This window comes from Octopus sinensis, linkage group LG5 (assembly GCF_006345805.1).
Source record: "Octopus sinensis linkage group LG5, ASM634580v1, whole genome shotgun sequence".
Classification (NCBI taxonomy): domain Eukaryota; kingdom Metazoa; phylum Mollusca; class Cephalopoda; order Octopoda; family Octopodidae; genus Octopus; species Octopus sinensis.
The window spans coordinates 7,998,036-8,017,433 of NC_043001.1; the positions used below are offsets into that span (position 1 = coordinate 7,998,036).

A 19,398-nucleotide genomic window follows, 5' to 3' on the forward strand; every position below is an offset into this window, starting at 1 on the left:
TTACTTGACACAATATTATTCCTTAATGATATTTTCCCCTCTTCAGTTAATTTATGTATATCTTGTTTCTAGTAGGCTTGAGAGATGCACATTGTTGAAGTAAGATAGATAGATAGACAGATATATATATATAGATAGATAGATAGATTGATAGATAGGAAGATGGACTGACAGACAGTTACAGAGAGAAGTAAGGAGAAATAGTGAAATAAATAAGAGACATGTATGTATGTATGGTGTAAGGTGCGTGTGACCGTTTGCGTGCTTCTGTCTTTGACTGCATATAGTTGGAAATGTATATTCACAGCCTTATGTAGGAATATATTTCCAAGTAACATAATTTATAGAAGAAAATATTGCACTTCCTCGCAGAAATGATAATGTTGCTGGTCATATAGCATCTCATCATTCTGTACTTTATTTGTATCTGCCTTTTATTCATATACTTCATGTTTCATTTAGTTTCTGTACGTTACTCAATGACAATAGACATTTATTTACATTCTTTCATTTTATATCTCTTATACGATCACACACACAAATGTGTATACACAAACACACACACATGCGCTTCTATTCAATAATATATATATATATATATATTATATATATATATATAATATATATATATATTATATATATATGTGTGTGTGTGTGTGTGTGTGTGTGTGTGTGGTGTGTGTGTGTGTGTGTGTGTGTGTATGTATAAACAATAATAAATCCCTGACTGAGGTATAAACAGTAGCTGCAACACATCGTGAAGTATATTTGCCACAGTAGCATCCACCCTTAGGGGTCTAGCCACATTTACGTGGCAAATATACTTCACTATATATATATTTTTGTATCTTTATATCTATACATCTATCTATCGATATATATATATATATATATATATATATATATATATATATATATATATATATATATATATATACAGTGTTGGCCAGAAGTTACCTGACAGTAAATCAAAACTATTTAATACTTAGATTATAGGAAAAGATTATAACTCACAACATTCAATTATGAAACGTTCATAATTGGAATGAATAAATGAAATTAAATATTAAGTATTTATGGAATTTTGATTTACTTTCGGATAACTTTTGGCCAACCATGTCTATAGGGATTGAGTTAGAGAATCTCTACAAAAGAGGAAACTAGTAATTATACCGAGAAGTAATATTTCTCGCCACTTTAACATGGCTTTTCCGTAGGAACCGACGTTTCTACTTTCATTAAGTGTGCTAAATGTTTTTCATTTTTTAATATAGTGTTACTATCAGGTTTTTCTTGGGACATTATGTAGTATAGCGCTGCCTTACCACATGATTTCCGTCGAATACATTCGCGGACGGAGTTTAGCAAGAACCTCGGTACACAAGCGTTTATGCTACATGGTTTAATATTAGCTTCCACGTTTTACTTGACACAGTATTAATCCTTAATGATATTTTCCTTGTTCAGTTAGTTTAAGTATAACTTGTTCCTAGTAGACTTGTGACATGAACATTGTGAAGTTAACGACATACTTGTTAGATAAATATAGTGCAGAATATGTTTGAATCATATATCTTATGTTGTCCCGGAAGAATTTAATGCCATGAATAAAACTAATATATTTTAAGTAGTGTAAATGTGCTCCGTATATCAGTTATTCTCTGGTAAATGCTGTCGTTTGTTCTGTGGAAATTATAACTTCATTCAAATGCTTATTTCATAAATTTGTTATACTGGATTCCCTTTAATATTATAAAATTGCTTAAATCTATGCATTCCGTTATAAATAATGGCTTTGATCGATTGCATAGCCCACGTTTGTACATTCATCTGAATAAATCGTTTAAATACCATAATAACTCTGCTTTAGATAGCCACAGTTTGTCCACATTTCTCATATAAAAATCCATATCAAAATTCTCTGTTTCTTTGTAGACAAAATTCGTTATGCAAAACACTTTATGTTCAGATTTAACGGTCAATGATAACATAAAAGGGAATATTGAAATCGTTTCAGTTACAAGGTTTACTGTATTTGCTCTGTCTATGCCTAACATTGATTCAACGTGCTGAATAAATAAATTTATTTCCTCTTAAAAACACCAATGTGCAATGCAACTCATGCTTTCTGCGCAGTACCGGCAATACATTTTACGTTTATGCGAATACAAACATTTAGACATCATTTCACGAATACATATTTTCATATCTTTTCAAAATAAATTCCCCAACTTTCGTCCATATGTGCTTATATTTATATTTTAAACGATATTCATAATAAGGGAAACACAGTGAAAAACGCAGCAGTAATTTTATGATTTCGAGTACATTTTTATCTCAATATACAGACAGTAATGTGATTAATGATGAGCTGCCAACGAGTGAATCAATGAGACTTTGCAACTCTTCCAGCGGGAACAATGAACGTAACCTCCTGATAGCCAAGCGAATATCAACAAGAAAATGTTTGCTATAATATGGAACTAGGAGATACAAAATTCTCAATCAAACGCTTTAAGCAAACTGCCTTCGTTGATCCTATATTAAACCATGTAATTCTAAATATGTGCATTGCATTCAAATTTCAAAAGGCAATAAAAGATTATTTCCATCAAATGAAATACGCTGTTTACTATACGGATATGTTCCAACTTTGTTGTTCGTGCTGTATTAATGTGACACAAATACAACGAAATCATAAAATATTCAAAGAGCTTGGTTGCTTTTGGTACTATTTTATTCAGAGTATTAAATTTGAAAATAGGTACTTAGAATATTTTAAGAATTATATTCTCTGGAAAATACTTCCTAAATCCTTATTATTCATAATGTGCCACTTATTTCATGCATGAATTTATATCATTCCGATTAAATATTCGTACATTTATGAGGTTAGGCCACTATTAGATTAATTTATTGAAATTTACAAGCAAATACATTTTCCCAAAGAGATCCACATGGCATTTGTAAAAGTTGAAATACATATTTAGATACTTTCCCTGAGTGTTGCCTCAAGCAAAGGACTGCTTAAAATCAAGTATGAAAATTGAACAGGACCATTTTCGCCATTGTATTGTATCTCGAATGTTAGGAAATACATAAACGCAATAACAAATAATTGACTCGCTATGTGTCGGTCATTTTATATCGATTTGTTTCTGAGATTTTCGTCAACACCTTCATAATCTGTTCCATGCAAATATATACATATATACACCTACACATATTTACTCACACACACACCTACTGACTCACACACACACACACACCTACTGACTCACACACACACACCTACTGACTCACACACATATTATTATATACATACAATTATTGGAATTTATATATACACTTGTGTGTTTCTGTATGTGTATGCGTGTGATGGGTGTACGCGCGCATACATATTTGCATATATAGTAACGGTCATGTGCAAATATTTATTTGTATATTTCCAGTTTTGATGGTTTAGTAAGTTTCATTGTAACACAGGTATTTCGAAGTATGCCGAACCTAAAATAGCAACGATCTAAATCACATCAGCTTCTTTCTAACTTTTTAATGGTACCTTGAGCTATATATATTTCGCATTATGTTTATACTGATATATTGTTATATTTGTCGAGAAAAAACTCTTGCTTTTAATAACATGTTAGCGATCATATAAAAGTGTCTGTCTGTCTTCACAGACATATCGTCATATATACGAACTATTTTGAAAAGAGATGATTTCGGGAAGCTTTTCCTGTCCATATTTACATGCTCATGTATTTACCTACTTTCTTTATGCATTACCAATGTAAAACAACATAATAATGTATGCATGTATGTGTACGCAAATTCCTTGTTGCAGTCGGCTGTTTTTGATTTAACAGTGTGTGAAGCTTCATGCCCTATTTTGATGTAAACCTCATGACATTCATCACCATCTAGGTGTTGAAGAATTTCAATTCTGAACAAATTGTGAACTGAAAGTCGGGCCACTATAATGAGTTCTGCTTTGCTTGACAAAGGAAACATATTTTGTGGACATGAGTTTACACAGGAAATCCTTCATTTTTATTTAAAATAGTCAGAAGCATCACACAAAATATTATATTGACTGTAAACTGCTGGTTTTATCTTCAGCCATTTATCATTGACAACATCGGGTGTTGAGTTATGCTAGTTTTATATTTTGAGGTGACTATTCATTCGTTTATTTCTGAAATAATATCTGTCCGTTAAATTCATCAATGTTTGTGATAATTGTCATCCACTTCCCTTCGACATCTAAAATGTGTTTCAAGTTAGAAAGAGTTTCTGAAATTCTCCGCGCTACTTCCATCTTTCCTCCAGATTCTGAGGCTGTAGTTCGTCGGTTATAGATGGAATAGAGCTCAAAGGATGACGTAAACATAGCTCCTTCAGTAATCCAGATTTTCCTCTATAAGAACGGAATACGAGTGATTGGTTCCGTACATTCGACTATACTCATCAGGCATGCTCTATCACGTTTGCTTGGCGATATTTCTTGATGTCTGTCATACATCTTGGTGATGAGTAATCAACTGCCACTTAGATTAGAGTTTATTTATTTATTTATTTTTTTGGTGTTTCGCTATGTGAGTGATGCCCAAGTAGTAGTAGTGAGCGTATTTGTACTCAGACGTCACCTGCTCCTGGAGTAACTGATAAGTTTAAGCAGTTTAAAAAGTTTCCGGTGACTTTTATGGCTTGATGTAGTTTACGTGGTTATTGACATGTCAGTCATCCGTCTCTCTATCTAATAATCCTATAATGCTAATCTAGTGACTGCTTTACCTTGGTGGACTTCGAATCTACTCCTCTAAAAGAATTCATAATTAGTGGCCGTGCGTTTTGGAGATCGACGAATCTGGAAGTCGGGAATACTTCAGCCAACTTCACCTGAATTTGATGCATAATGCCTCCATCGATTCCATTTGTGATATTAAGAACTTATTAGAGAACACATCAACTCATCTGCATCGAAATGCAAATCACTGCTCAATGTTTCCGCAGACCAACAATTGTAAAAACAACTCTTTTGATAGATGCATGTATCTTTATATTTGTGCTCATAATTTTCTCTATATAAAATTTAGCATGTGAAAAACATTGCCAATTCGTTATATTGCCAGGCGTTTCAGAGACGAAGTTCAGAAAAAATGAGAAAATATCACCATATGTATTCAAAATATTATCATATTTTGTTTTGGAAGGGAGAATCTGACAGAAACACCAAATGATTGGTGACATGGAATACTGATGTAACTGTGAAGATGATATAATATATCCAATGTAAATACGCAGCAGCTGTTCACAATTCTATCTACATATAATATTGGTTTTCCATAAATCGTTCGATATTTTTTCTCTCATACGCATTGTCGTTATGTAGCCTTGATCTGTTACCATCCTTCTCTGTTTTACATGTGTTATATTAATTCTAGATATCATCTATGTTATGACCTATCTTCAGCACATGAAATACAGTTTCATATTTAACTTAATATGATATTAGCAAATAGTGTAGTGAGTAAGAAGAGAGACAATCTGTGCATCATTATATTCCTGTGCCAGAATTGTCCTAGAATACGCTATCATATTGATTATCGGAGAAAACACAAAGCGAAGTTATATGTACATAAAACAATATAGTTTTGATTAATAACGTGCAGTACCTAAAGCTGTTGCACATTATTCACCTAAACCGCTTTATCGAATAGCTTCAATGAATGATTGGTGAATATTCGAATGGAGAATTCGTACGAAGGACAACGTTCTCAAATGTTTTAAAAACTTTAATGTGTGCATGCGCGAGTGTGTGTCTGTGTGTGTTTGTGTCTATGTGTTTGTGCGTGTATGGTATGTGTGTGTGTGTCTGTGTGTGAAACTTAACACCTATATTAAAGATTACAAATACATTAAAAAAATCCCCAAAAATGATGAATGTTGGGAGCTATTTGAAATAACGAAGCGTTAACTCCGGTTCCTTCATAAACTCACAATCTCGACTATTTTTCAAGTCAGTTGCAAGTTATGTACTTTTGCCTCTTCCAGTCTTACTGAATCTTCTAAACTTTTTACAGATGCACAGCTTTAGTGAAATCAAATGATTCATATTCTACGGTTCAAATTATTGAAAACTCATCTACTGTAAGGCAGAGAGGTAGTATATGGACGAGAGTCAAAGAGAAAGTGCAGTACTATACAATTGTTAATCATTCTTGCATTAGGGAACATAGCCATCTTTTTTTTTAATAAGATGCATATTACGTAATAAAAAAAGATCAGTTATTGAGATCATTTTTCACTCAATTCGAAGAAAGGAGATTCCATCATCATTTGCAACGGGATGTGCTGGATGTAAAACAGAATTCAATATATTTTATGATATATAATTGAATATATAGGCGCAGGAGTGGCTGTGTGGTAAGTAACTTGCTAACCAACCACATGGATCCGGGTTCGGTCCCACTGCGTGGCGTCTTGGGCAAGTGTCTTCTGCTATAGCCCCGGGCCGACCAATGCTTTGTGAGGGGATTTGGTAGACGGAAACTGAAAGAACCCTGTCGTATATAAGTATATATATATATATATTTATATATATATATATATTTATATATATATATATAATATATATATATATATATATATATATATGTGTATATGTGTGTGTGTGTGGTGTGTGTTTGTGTGTCTGTGTTTGTCCCCCTAGCATTGCTTGACAACCGATGCTGGTGTGTTTACGTCCCCGTCACTTAGCAGTTCGGCAAAAGAGACCGATAGAATAAGCACTGGGCTTACAAAGAATACGTCCCGGGGTCGATTTGCTCGACTAAAGGCGGTGCTCCAGCATGGCCGCAGTCAAAAAATGACTGAAACAAGTAAAAGAGTAAAGAGTAAGATTATATATAATACGTGCAGTCATATGTCTCAAATATCATTTTTAAAGGAATGCTCTACTAACATCATTATGTATTATGCGTTGCATTTATGCAGTCTAAGGTATAAGTCTGTGTGTGCATGTATGTGTGTGTCAGAGAGAGAGAGAAGGGGAGAGAGAGGAGGAGGAGAGAAACAAAGAGATGTAGATAGAGAGAGAAACTACAACGGGTGTAGGTAACATTCGGGATTCCAGCGGAACCTAACACCATTTTCGGAATGTTGGATATTTGGTTTCTATTATTCCATGTTCTTCCACTGACTTTTGCATTTGCTGGACATTTAATTGGATTGAGATAGTAGGGAGTGTAAATTTAGTCACTCATTTCCCCAGGTGTTGTGGAAGAAATATATAATCATCGGAAACATGTTCCATGGTAAATCATCTTCAATGGTGTATAATGATAGAAACGGGCCGAAATTTTTGTTAATGTTCACAAACTATTTTCTCCTAATAATACGCATAGCAGTATCTCATATTTTCAACGGTGAATATCCATTTCCCTCGCCTTGCGTTCGTTTCATACATCAGTAAGCAACTATGCAGCTCTGATTTCGTTCAAGCATTTTTCTTTTTTCACCAGGACTGAATTGTCTGCTGCGATTCTACAATCTTTATGCCTTTGTTTATGTTTTTGTTCTAAGATTCCTTGTACTGCGGCTGCAGTAAGAAACAACAGAATATATGTTTGCTTCAGTAGACGGCAATATCGACATCAGTTCTCTATGAAGGTTTTGTAGCTAACATAGAAGTATTGGTATTTCAATTTAGAGTGTTGCTGGTAGTGGTGGTGCAATGGCCCAGTGGTTAGGGCAGCGGACTCGCGGTCTCGATTCCCAGACCGGGCAATGTGAGTGTTTATTGAGCGAAAACACCTAAAAGCTCCACGACGTTCCGTCAGGGGATGGTGGTGAACCCTGCTGTACTCTTCCACTACAACTTTTTCTCACTCTTACTTCCTGTTTCTGTTGTACCTGTATTTCAAGGGGCCGGCCTTGTCACTCTCTGTGTCACGCTGAATATCCCCGAGAACTACGTTAAGGGTGCACGTGTCTGTGGAGTGCTCAGCCACTTACACGTTAATTTCACGAGCAGGCTGTTCCGTTGATTCGGATCAACCGGAACCCTCATCGTCGTAACCGACGGAGTGCTTCCAAAAAGATTGGAAGAGAGTTTGTTGTTGTTTTTATATTGTTGCTGATTATTTTTCCTTCTTCTTTTGTATCATTTATTTGTTTTAGTCATTAGATTGCGGTCATGCTGGAGCATCGTCATGAAGAATTTTCAGTAGAAAGTATCGACCCACGTACATATTTTTGAAGAGCCTGTCTTTTTGCTAAACCGCTAAGTTACGGAGACGTAAACACACGAGAACCGGACGTCAACAGGTGGTGCACGATAAACACAACCACGGACACACTCACATGCACACAGACACACACACACACACATACACATACACACACACACACACACACACACAAACACATGAAATATATATATTTATGTGTGTGTATGTATGTGAGTATATATATATATACGTTTATATATTTGTTGTGCAATATTTTTTATTGGCTAAGTTTGTTCTTTTTTTTTAATGTCTTTCAATAAACCAAGGTATGTTTACATATGACCATTCCGAATTATAACAATATATATATATGTATATATATATATATATATATATATATATATATATATATATTTAGTTCTGGAATCTTACAACACAATGTTATTTTCTTGTAAGGAATAACCAAATTCTGTCGCAACGAATAAATTACTTCCAACCGTTATTAATTTCAAAAAAACACAAGAAGTAGAGATAGCTTGGTTTATTGGAAGACATTAAAAAAAAAGAACAAACTTAAGTTCACTCTGGACAGAAATCTTCATGGCACCAAATGAATTTAAATAATAATAGCAATAATAATGATAGACTCAATACTAATAATAATGCACTGATGCAGTACCAGGCAGTGGCTCTGATGGCTTCTGATCTTAACTGATTGGAAGTGTTATCATGTACATTGTTTTGTCTTGGTATGTTTGCTTCAGCGAATATTCTGCTCAATACCACAGATTTGCTTGTCAGTTGTTTGACCATAACCAGTTGACCATGTCCCTTAGTGGCTGACTATATGTGCATCTCTGATAACGAGCAGGGGTAGTGGGGAGGCATCTTAGCCACGTGTTGAAAGGGATTGTTTGGGGTTTGAATGATTCACTACTGTAACCATGGGTGTTTTGTTCAACATATTTAAACGACTCTTATTCCGAGAACTTTTGATTGAGATGGGTTTACCATATCCGATGAAAATTCAAATTGTGCCTCCCCTGCAGTGTTATACGCTGTCGCGCACATATGGTTGTGATGCATGTGCCTGGTGTAACCTTATCAGACGGGTTGCCATGATGGTTGAAAATAGGAAACACACTTCGTACATTTTACCTCAGTGTCACATTGATGACATGCACTGTTTTCTCACTCAATAATAATAATAATAATAATAATAATAATAATAATAATAATAATAATAATAATAATAAATTGTCTTAACTGGTACATCACACGTATTGAGAAGAGCATTGTCGATGTGAGAACTGTTGCTGCTCATGTATTTTAATTTAACTTTAAAAAAAAAAAAAATGAACGAACTATTGAGTTTGGTTTATTGGCCTACCAATGTATACTATGAGTTTCTTTGCCCTAGGAGTCGGGAAGACACTCGGCAAGAACTGGAAGCAAATTTCAAAGAAGAAAAAAAAGTAATAATAATAATAATAATATTAATAATAATAATAATGAATCGTTTTCCCTTCCACTATTCCAAGATACTTATAAAAGCCTTCTTGCTACAGGTCCTTGATAAATGAATAATGGTCCAGTTGTGTTGTAGAACTAAATCCAGTTTATCATGTTTGTTGGACGTATTTCCACTCTTTTCAAGGCCAAATTCTATATTCATGTAATTTCAGAATTTGTTCAGATTTACTGGTCACCCTTTCAGATCTTTTTCATCGTTTTCATACAATTTTAAATATACATACACAAGGGCGAGGTGATCTTGTCAAACAGTTTGTAACCAAAATTTTGATAATTCAGTTCGTGGGGTAATGATGCAGAGACAGAAGGGGAGGGGGAGTTTCCGCGATCTATTTTGATGCTCCCTGACACATACAGGTCTTTCTTGCGTCTTGTGTTGTAGAATAATTTTGTGTTGTCGAAATATTTAAGACTATATAGATCGTTTATATATTTATTGCCTTAAAGATCCAGCCAAATAGGACACTATCAAATGCCCAAGGATAGTCAATCTAACCTGTGCTAAGATTTCGTATTTTGGATTAGCAATTTTCGAGTAGCATACGGTTTATTAAAATCGATCTTTGCAGCCAAATGAGTTCCTTTTGCACCCCCTTTGTTCAAGGGAAAGGATGTTTTTTTTCAACGAGAAATTGATACGTTCTTTCAGTGAGGATGGATGTAAGTATTTTGTGATCGGCTTTCTGTGTCGCTTGTTTTTGGGAGGACTTATTTTATCCTTGATGTTTGCCAGCTTAGAGTCAAGTCGAGCTCTTTGATGGTGTAAGAGAACCATTCCATTAAGTGACGACGTGAATCTGATGACAAGCTATAAAACCAGAGCTTTGGAATTTCATGAGCTTTAGATAGAACTTGAATTTGTTTCTGCATTGTAATTCCGTTTCATCCCAGTTCTTTAATCTTAGCGACTATTTCTTCGCCTCCCCCTACCCATTCAGGTTCCTTGTTGAATTCCTATCGACCGCTTCATATACTATTCCAAAATGTCACTACTTTTTTCATATCAGGCGGGTCTTTTACTTCGGACGATCGATCGATTATTATTATTATTATTATTCAGGTCACTGCCTGGAATCGAACTCGGAATCTTGGGGTTAATAGCATGCGTTCTTAACCACAATGATATATGCTCGTGAGCAAAAATGAAATGAATTTTAGGGGTTATAAATCTAATATTTTCTTATCCTTCCTTATTACTGGTACCCATATGCTGTTCATATCTGCACTCGGTCTGCTTAAGAGGTTGTTGTGTCTTAGGATATGTGCTGCTTCATTTAGTTTTCGTATCTTCCAGTGGTGTTCTCTGTCTATTATTCTAACTTCGTCTCCATTTATCCATACATGATCAGCTATACCCAATTTATCAATATCTCCTCGAGTCACAGCTTTGCGATGTTCGTCTCTCCTTATTTGGAGGGCGGAGGCATGGTTTACCTTTATATAACCTACCACAGCTGCACGGGATGGAGTACGTGCAGTTCTTAGTCATATTCTCTTCTATTAGTGGTTTTACTCGATGGAGATATGTGCGAAGTGTTGTACTACTCTTGAATGTTGTCCTGATGTCATATGGGCCGCGTATCGTTTGTATCTTGTTGGAGAGGCCTTTCACATAGGGCAGCTGTAAATAGCCAAAAAATATACCATTACTTGTACATAATTCACATTTTAGAAACAACTACACGACGACGAACGTCTACATGCAGACAAATACACGCGCATAGATCCAGGCGCGCACACGTAGCATATGCATTCTTCGTTATGAAAATAAATAATGTAAAATAACGGAACACATATCACTTGTAATTATATTTATTTTACCTGATGCAATCACTAAATTCATTAAGCCTCTCGAATGCTCAATCAAAGATTCAGCTGTGCTGAAATATGGTTTTCTATTCTCTCTCTCTTTCCTTTCGAGAATTATTATATGATATGTGTGTATACATAGGACAGAAGGTGTTATTTGTAGTTAGTGAGAGAAACTAAGCAGAAGTGAGAGCGACAGAAATTCAATCTGGAAAGAAGAAACATATTTGCTGAGAAGCTAGGAGATGCATGTTTATATGCATTTGTGTCACATGTAATTCTATCCAGCCAGCAATATATTTGGATTCGCGTATCATAATCGTAAATAACTAAATGCTCGAGAATTGTATTGAAAAATTGATTTGGATCCGGAACTGCATACTTTTACCTCAAACGATTCATTCCCTTGCATATTTATTCCATCTTAAATAACTGATGAGAACATGTTCTCTTATTGCGTTGCATATTTCGTAAGGTATCTTTGAATAAACTACAGTTGTTCTAATATAAATCCCAAAGAACGGAAGTAATATATCACTGCTTACTAGGAAACACATTGTAACAAGTTGAACGTTTCTTTTTATTATTCTATGTAATGCATCGAGGTTAAATCTCAAGAAACACACTCTATACAAAATCTGTAATACTCTATATGCAATAATAAGATAAGAAATGGCGCTGAACATTGTCGTCTTTTTCTCTTTAAATCCTACAGTGCGATCAATATAATTACAACTTCATGGGAGACAAAATGATTTTATTTTTTAATAATAAATAAGAATCCAATTTCGGTTACGACTGAAGATTTCGGCAAATGTGGTATTAAGTGCTTTCTTTGGTGAAGACGAAAAATGCTCAATTTGAATCGCACGTAGGTAATTACTGTTCTTTTAACGGAAGATAGCACTATATAACCTTAGTGTTAACTTTTATTAGTATTTGAATTATTCAGGATACGCTAGTGTAAGAAAGCTTCACCATAAGATTATTAAACAGGTTCTGATTATGTACTATAACACAAATTATGGAGCGTTCCTTTTACAAAAGCCTTTTAACAAAACTTATTACAAATTTTGCGAATTTTTTCTTTTGAATGAGCGAAAACAATTGTTATAAATTTCAAACTGATTGATGCTATTTGTGAATATTATTACACACTCAATATTTGAGGGTCAATATCGACTTATATGTTGTGTATCGTGACTATAAATATCTCTTGTTGCGACTCTTGTATTCTTTTTCCTTTTAAAGTTCTGATGATTTCACTTGAGACAGAAATGCAAAACTGTAATTATGTTCAGCCAATGAAATGATTAGTTATACCAGATTTATCAATACAAGCCCGTGTCACAGCATTGCGATGTTCGTCTACCTTTATTTTCAGCCAATAAGCTGATCCACCAAAAGAGTTGACTTAACCTTTCTTGAAGCAGAAAAAACAGCAGCAGATCGAGAATTTATTATCTATGTAAAACATTATTTGTCCGTCTGATCTACATTAATTAGTCCAATTCCGTTTCACCAACTGCAAATAAATATATTATTACTCTCTTTTACTCTTTTACTTGTTTCAGTCATTTGACTGCGGCCATGCTGGAGCACCGCCTTTAGTCGAGCAAATCGACCCCGGGACTTATTCTTTGTAAGCTCAGTGCTTATTTTATCGGTCTCTTTTGCCAAACCGCTAAGTGACGGGGACGTAAACACACCAGCATCGGTTGTCAAGCAATGCTAAGGGGACAAACACGGACACACACACACATACATATATATATATATACATATATACGACAGGCTTCTTTCAGTTTCCGTCTACCAAATCCAATCACAAGGCATTGGTCGGCCCGGGGCTATAGCAGAAGACACTTGCCCAAGATGCCACGCAGTGGGACTGAACCCAGAACCATGTGGTTGGTTAGCAAGCTACTTACCACACAGTTAAATATGTAGCAGTTCTTTCTGTTCCCGACTGCAGAGAGTAAACGCCAGTTGTTGGATTCTTGACATCTATTCAAAACAGAAAAAAAAAACTGTCTGCATCTTTTCTCTTGATTTCACTTTAGTACTTTCTCTTAATGGATGTCAGGCTCGGAAAAGGACTGATTTGTGACTTTACTGTTTCTATGTGTGTATCGGAGGCGGCCTGACCGCCTGCGCGTGTGTTCTACAAAATGACGTTTATTACAATTGGGAAATGGCAAATTAAAAGAATCAAAGATAAGTCTGCAGAGGACAAGTTTGTAATGAACAACTTTTTCTTCATACGTTTCCTGAAGAACCAGACATATCACAAAATATCGATATACCAGATAATAGTACAAACCATCGACCTGTACTTTCAATTTTTAATTAGAATTGTTTTTGCTTTAAAAAAAAAATTACAACTTTCAGGAATCTCTTTTAGTGGTGTTTTTTTTATTTAAATTGTAATATCATTTTCAGTTATCCACACATCGCTTATATCGATTTTCTATATTTCACTTAAAATAATACAAGCGTAGACTGCCATTACATCGAATTTGATGGATTGTCGCCCATCTCTATTGTCAGGTTATATTGTAATTGTAAACACCATATCAATCATATACTATTGAAATTAATAAATTATAAAAACTGGAGTTACGATATGCTACAGTAGATATCATTCTAGTAAATAAAATCAACATTTGCACGTAACACATGAAATAGTTTTCTTAATAATATTGAAACACAAAAAAAATCGTGTTCATTATGCAAAACAAATTATGGTTACATATATATATATATATATATATATATATATATATACATTCGGTCTTTATAAATTTTGTGCAGGAAATTCATGAAGTGCATTCTATCCGCATGATCAGGAAGCTGTTTAGTGTGAGTGTGTGTATGTGTAGCGGGGTTAAATTGGAATAAGTAACAATAACGGAGAGATATCGATCACAAGTGTGTTGAAACTTCTGAGAAAGATGTTTGGAATGTAGCCTATAAGATGCTCCGACGTTTTAATTTCACGTAATCATGCAAAACACTTCATATCTTGGGAACTTAACGATTCATATCCTAGCGATTGATATGTGAGATACGTAGAAACTGATAGCAAGTTGACTAAACTACAACTCAAATTATCTATTAGTGCGCTTGTCCTCCATCTTTGCATGAAATCATTTTATTTAGAAAGTGAAACACAATTAATGAATTATATGATATAAACAATTTCAGTGAATTTTGAGGAAGTATATCGCAGTGTATATGATGTTTTTAGTGTTCTAACTACGATGAGGAATAAAAGAATAGATGCATGCAAGTGAATAAGTTTGTATTAAAGTTCTGGATTGTGCGTCTTTCTTAGTGCATTGTTATGCATATAACTTGATGTATGAAAGCATGCATGACTAGCAGTCAATTAACAATTTTGTTTCCTTTTCAGTTATTTTCTATATGTACGTGAAATTGAAATGGCAAACTCCCAGCATCGAATTGCTACCTATCGAAGCAAATCCTATTATAAATGACGGAGCACAAGAGGAGCAATGTAAAATTTGTGACAAAGAATATTTTATTGGGTCGAGAAAAAATTCTTAAGTGTTCTTTTTGCAAATTTATTCTAAGCAAAAAACTACAACAAATGTATGAATGATATACACTCAGTCGTTGTTTACGACTTCCTTCCGTCGTTCAATATGTTTTTCGATGCCTCGGAGATAGAAATCTGCTGGTCTTGACTCAAATAATTCGCCCAACCAAACCCTCAATTCCACGTCATTATTGAAACATACATCACACAATGCGTTCGAAAACGGTCGAAGGAGATGAAATTCCGAAGGCGCTAAGCCTCGAGAGTATGGAGGGCGAGGTAGCACTTCCCATTCGAGTCTTTGAATCGCGGGTTTGGTCATTTTGGCAATATGAGGACGGGCTTTGCAGAAGAACGCCATTTCGCTTATACCGTTTTTTTGTTTCTTTTTGCTAAATTGCTCCGTTGAGTCGATGCAGGAGTTGAACGTAGAACTGCGCATTGATTGTTTAGCTGCGCTCCAGCAGTTTGTAACAATAGTAAGCCTTCCTTGTCCCACAATATACACATCATGCTCTTTCGAGTATAAAGATTTTGTTTTGTTCACAGAGTCGCTTGTTTGTCAGGTCTGTGCCATTCTTTTCGCTGCTTGATATTGACGTAAATACACCATTTTTTGTTCGCCATTAAAAACGCGGTAAAGAAAAACTGTTTGTAACAATGTTTTGAGCGATGTCGAGAGAACAACCTGGTAGCAATTGTGGGGCGTTGATTTTAATTGTTTTCGCTCAAAGGGTGTGGCACCCTAGCGTTAAGTTTCTGAAACATGTCCTTGAAGTGAAGGTGGTTCGCCACTGTTTTGTTATCACAAGCCATCTGCTCCGCCAAATCTCTAGTTGTTTGACGTGCATTTTCGTGTAGAAGTTCATTCAATCGCTCTTCATCGAACTCAATTGTCCGTCCGGTGTGTAGTCCATCTATGATGTCGAAATTGACATTTTTGAAGCGGTGGACGGTACTTTGAAGCCTTGCTCCTTCTTCAAACACAACACAAATATTACGACCAGCTTCGACAGCCTTAGCAATCTTTTATATATTTTATTAGCGTAAAATCTACTGGCTTCGACGAAAAATAAATGTTATCTAGTTGCTTTTTAACTCCATCTAAATTTTAAAATTGTTTTTTCTTTCTTGAAATGTGTTCTGTACAGACAAAACAAGTGGTTGACGTATAGCGCAATATATGGAAAATATGGTTGATGGGTTAAGAGATCCTAGCGAAAGATAAATGTTGTCTCGTTGAAACACAACTCCTTCCCTCTTGCGAATCTCCGACCTCAATTAGCCAGCTGAACACAGTATATATCAGAATTAATTGTCTGGTTTTGTGTGAGGAGATCATAATAGATAATTACTTCATGATTCCACCAAACACAAAGCATATCTTATTTAGCATAAAAATTCGTCTTTGGTTGCTGTTTTCGGGGCTCCTTACACTAACTCCACGATCTGTTACCCTCAACGTATTCATACACATTCCATTTATCATTTCCATTCACGAGCTGTTTCAAAAAAGGTATGTTTCCATCCCTTTACAAAAATATATCACAAAAGAATTACGGGTCCAAGTAATTATTTTCTGAGTGTTTGCGAGCGACCTATAAATTATTGCGAGATATGTATCTTAGCGTTCCTAGGTGTTCAAGAGCCGTACTTTTAGAATCTCCAACACCACTTCAAGCTCTCCAGTCGAGATATTTGTACTTTACTAGATTTTGCTTTCAAAACAACTTCATCCAATTAAGACGAGGACAAATATCCGTCAAATGTAAATATTGTAAATATTATATAAATTACATTATAGATGTTTTCGATCTAATTTTGATTCTTTGCCACCATAAACGAATGATTCTTTTTCTATTATCTCCCCTTGTTCTGGAGCATCTTTTGGTAGAAGCTATCGCAGTGTTCATGAGTAAATTCATCAATATTTTAAGATATCAATTGGTGGGCTCTACTGGACGAGTTAGACAAGATAGACATGTATTTCCTTACGGCTGATGTAGTTTAACTCTCTTTTTTTTCAAGGCTTGAGCACCAATCGAAAAATTCAAATTTGATTGCAAAGAATTAAAATTTGATGGTAAGGAATCCAAACTAGATCGAAAACATCAATATTTTAATGAAAATTATCAGTGTTACATCCATTCTGGATTTTGTTTCAGAGCATTCGACCGAAGTCGATTTTTGTAATCTTGTGTTGTCTTTTATTTGAGAATATGTACGAAATCGATAAGAGAAATTTCTAAGATAAAAAGCACATATCGGCAGCTTGTTTTTTTAAATAGAGTTTTCCTGGCATTTGTTGCATGACTTCTGCTGTTACTCTTAAAGGTAAATTACGTGTAAGTAATAAGCTTTCGACAAAGAGGTCTGAAATAAATGATTAAATATATAAATAAATAAGTGTTTGAGATGGCTCGAAAATATTTCCCATGTGTAGTTGATGTCTGAACGCTAATTCAAAATCATTTATTAAAATATTTCATTATAAACAAAGAAAAATACAATTTATCAATAATTAATGTCTGACAGATTCGTAATTTCTTTGAAATTCACATGTCAGAGTAAGATTTTATTTGTTTTATTGCGGAGCTGTACAAGTGGAGAAAATTAAGTATTTAGAGGTGACGGTTCATTAATTCGTGGTCGGAAGTTATTCAATGCCAACATCTCTTGAGGAAAATACTTATTTATCAATATTAATTCTTAATTACTTTCCACTTATGTAATATATACATATATATATATATGTGTGTCTGTGTCTGTGTGTGTTTGTGTGTGCGTGTGCATATATACATATATATATATATATATGTATATATATATATATACAGTGTATATGTAGAAATACATGTGTATATGTAGAAAGATTGGTATAATTTTCGGCAGATAGCTTCACAGAAATATATAGAAAGAACCATTCCTGTCGTGTGTATATTTTACGGAAGCACTTACAGATATATGTATTCGGTAAAATTCCTTTGCGAATCTTAAACCACACATAGGTGAAGACACTTACCTTTTAATTGTATTATCGAAACAATAAAGTACTGAATGTTTTGAATTTTACCAGCATTATGCGTGACATTCGTTTCTACGGGAGGAGAAAAGGCGACCCCGAAGACAATTGTTTAGGAATATTTACGATTTGGTGTTTGCGCATGAAGTTTATGAAAAAATTAATAGCGTTTTACCTCGTGTATTGTGACATTTAAATAAATATATAGACATACACACACACGCACCCCCCCTACACACATATATACACAGTATACATTTAAACTCATAAGAGGTATCCTTCATAGGATTCCTGACTTTCTTAGCAAATGAAATGATTCGCCTAGCAAATTATTTTATTTGCTAAAAAAGTCAGAAACCGTGGTCCAGGAAATAGATGGTAAATGTTTTTATTTTTCATTTCATTCGAGTTTTTATCCGTAAGAGTAATGTAGACTTTAGCTGCCCCTTCTAGCGTAAAAGGAATCTTATGAACGATACCTCTTATGTGTTTAAATGTACACTGTATTTATATAAATAATATATAGTCTATTGACTAATTTTTCTACACACTAGGCCAGAGATAGTAAAAATTTCTAAAATCTTTATTAACCTGATATTATTAATTATATATATATATATATATATATATATATATATAACATATATATATATATATATATAAACATATGTATATGTATATATATATATATATATATATGTGTGTGTGTGTATATGTGTGTGTGTGTGTGTGTGTGTGTGAACACAGTTAGTGGTTATAGTAACAACTAAGGGATAGAATATCTGTATATACTATCGGTATCCGTTACCACACAGTACCGGGATCTGTCCTATTGCGTGGTAACTTAGGAAAGTGGCGTTTGCTATAGCCCATGGATTGCCAAATCAGTCTAAGTGGATTTGGTACAGCAGAAACTGATAGAAAACCCATCATGACCGCAGTCTAATAACTGAAACAAATAAAAGTCATGATACAAAAGACTGATGTAGACACAGGTGTGGCTGCATGGTGATGAGCTTGCTTCTCAACCATAAATCCATTCAGAGGTCGATTTCTTTGACGAGAAAGCGGTACACCAGCATGGCCACGGTGGAGATGGCTGACACACGTGAAAGAAAAAAATATATGATATCCTTATGAATTTCCAAAATATTGCTAAACATGTCCTATTAGGTATAGAAAGGAAAACCAAGATGGAGGCGATTTATTTCCACTCAATAAATAATATCCGAAGTACA

At 34.5% G+C, this 19,398-nt stretch overlaps 1 long non-coding RNA gene across 1 annotated transcript; it reads right to left on the reverse strand.

Annotated features, from left to right (window-relative positions):
- Positions 1–997: 997 nt before the first annotated feature.
- Positions 998–8,430, reverse strand: LOC118763473. The gene is made up of 3 exons (XR_004999232.1): positions 8,418–8,430; positions 3,208–3,217; positions 998–1,120 (listed from the first exon to the last, which is right to left on the reverse strand). It is a non-coding gene; the product is annotated as an uncharacterized LOC118763473 (long non-coding RNA).
- Between the last annotated feature and the right edge of the window lie 10,968 nt (positions 8,431–19,398).